This window comes from Schistocerca piceifrons, unplaced genomic scaffold (genome assembly GCF_021461385.2).
Source record: "Schistocerca piceifrons isolate TAMUIC-IGC-003096 unplaced genomic scaffold, iqSchPice1.1 HiC_scaffold_1005, whole genome shotgun sequence".
Classification (NCBI taxonomy): Eukaryota; Metazoa; Arthropoda; class Insecta; order Orthoptera; family Acrididae; genus Schistocerca; species Schistocerca piceifrons.
The window spans coordinates 37,501-40,000 of record NW_025726803.1 but is presented as its reverse complement, the minus strand read 5'-3'; the positions used below and the strand labels follow the sequence as shown (position 1 = coordinate 40,000).

The 2,500-nt window shown below is 58.0% G+C and overlaps 1 non-coding gene across 1 annotated transcript in view; it reads left to right on the top strand.

Annotated features, from left to right (window-relative positions):
* The first annotated feature begins 1,524 nt into the window (after positions 1 to 1,524).
* The window catches only part of LOC124724763, a 1,910-nt gene continuing 934 nt past the window's right edge, over positions 1,525 to 2,500 (top strand). The window contains exon 1 of the ribosomal RNA XR_007006612.1: positions 1,525 to 2,500. This exon is cut by the window's right edge and continues 934 nt beyond it. This is a non-coding gene — a ribosomal RNA (small subunit ribosomal RNA).

The window sequence follows — 2,500 nt, the reverse complement described above, 5'->3', positions numbered from 1 at the left end:
TGCCCTTCGCATGCGACGTACTCAGGCTACGTTGTGGGTGCGGCCTGTGTCAACTGTCCGCTGATGTCGTACGCGTGAACCACAATCTGTACTGCACATTCGTCCTTATGTACTGAATGATACATCGTGGCACATGTGTGACCGCACAACGACTGCGCCCAAAAACGGCGGACCATACAGTGCAAATATTGTGCACGCAGCTACGTGTCGTCTCCCTATGAGAGCTGGATTGCAGTGTGGTACGCCATAGAGACGTGTGGGAGGAACGGACGCCGTGGATGGCGATCAGCATGAGCTGTCTGTTGATGTATTCGGACCTAGTCGTCTCTCCTCACACACCGTGATGGCATGGTGCACCGCGTTCCATATCTGCGACATGCTACAGAGGCCGGTTGACAGTCGTTCGAGCAATGGACATCGCATACGTACGGGGGCCACCTTCCACGTATTGTCTAGGCGTGCACATTTTGTTGCGTGTATGTGGGCAGACGTAGTGTGGCGTGACACCTGACACAGGCATGCAATAATCGTTGAAGTTGCAAATGGCGATGGACGCCTGCGTTTTCTGGTGAAGTTACGCAAATGAACAAATGGTAACCTGTTGTGGTGCGGTTGTTCTCGCTAGGGGTGAATCGGTGATGGCGACGATAGGTTGAGGTACTAACCGGTTGTTCCAGCGATACCCACCATGCCGACGAAACTGAACGGCATCTGGGTGTGAAGCGATACGCGGCGGTGGCTGGGTGGGACCGTCCCCGGCCGGTGAGGGGGCGCCTCCGGCGTGCTGGCCGCGGCGGTGCGTGGGCGCACGCGCTACAGCCGGCTGGTGGGGGCGGCCAGTGGCAGGCGCGCCGGCCGACGGACGCGGCAGGCGTCGCAGCTGCGCGCCGGCGCACCCTGCGCGCGGCGCCGTGCGGCCAAAGTAGGTCCTCGCGGGCCCGGTGCGAAGCGCGGTGGACATCTTCAGTGTGCTGGTCCGATTGAGGACTGTGTGCGTTGAGGATGCGCCGCCGCCCGGCGCTCGGCGCCGCGACGCCGTCTGCTGCTCGGTCGCCCCAGCGGTTCTCGCTGGTGGTTTGTATCGCAGCTGTGCGGATGTGTTGGCGCGTGCGCTGTGCTGGGAGAGTTCGCTTCGGCACCCAAGTGGGGCTTTTGTCCTTCTGTGGCGCTGGCGTTGGAGCTGCCGGTCACCGTAGGTGCGCGTGTTGTCTCCCGCCGGCAATGCCACGACAGCACGCTCCCGGGCCTCTGTCGGCAGCGGCAAGCTCAGTTGGGAGCACGGGTGGTCGCACACCGAAAGCGTCTACTCGCCTAACTCCGGGCGATTGCGCCTCTCTCGAACCCGACCAAGTACTTGGGACGGCGCTGCGCGCCGCCGGGACCTGAGAGGGTTTCGAGGTGTATTGTGCAGGGGAGCTCAGCCTCCTCCTGTTTGCAGAATGATTGAGCGGACGCTTGCGTGTTCGCGCGGGCCCCCGGGACACACTCCCGGGCGGCCGGCTGCTCAGCTCTAGTTGACGCAGCTCCCTGGTTGATCCTGCCAGTAGTCATATGCTTGTCTCAAAGATTAAGCCATGCATGTCTCAGTACAAGCCGCATTAAGGTGAAACCGCGAATGGCTCATTAAATCAGTTATGGTTCCTTAGATCGTACCCACGTTACTTGGATAACTGTGGTAATTCTAGAGCTAATACATGCAAACAGAGTCCCGACCAGAGATGGAAGGGACGCTTTTATTAGATCAAAACCAATCGGTCGGCTCGTCCGGTCCGTTTGCCTTGGTGACTCTGAATAACTTTGGGCTGATCGCACGGTCCTCGTACCGGCGACGCATCTTTCAAATGTCTGCCTTATCAACTGTCGATGGTAGGTTCTGCGCCTACCATGGTTGTAACGGGTAACGGGGAATCAGGGTTCGATTCCGGAGAGGGAGCCTGAGAAACGGCTACCACATCCAAGGAAGGCAGCAGGCGCGCAAATTACCCACTCCCGGCACGGGGAGGTAGTGACGAAAAATAACGATACGGGACTCATCCGAGGCCCCGTAATCGGAATGAGTACACTTTAAATCCATTTAACGAGTATCTATTGGAGGGCAAGTCTGGTGCCAGCAGCCGCGGTAATTCCAGCTCCAATAGCGTATATTAAAGTTGTTGCGGTTAAAAAGCTCGTAGTTGGATTTGTGTCCCACGCTGTTGGTTCACCGCCCGTCGGTGTTTAACTGGCATGTATCGTGGGACGTCCTGCCGGTGGGGCGAGCTGAAGGCGTGCGACCGCCTCGTGCTTGCTCGTGCGTCCCGAGGCGGACCCCGTTGAAATCCTACCAGGGTGCTCTTTATTGAGTGTCTCGGTGGGCCGGCACGTTTACTTTGAACAAATTAGAGTGCTTAAAGCAGGCAAGCCCGCCTGAATACTGTGTGCATGGAATAATGGAATAGGACCTCGGTTCTATTTTGTTGGTTTTCGGAACCCGAGGTAATGATTAATAGGGACAGGCGGG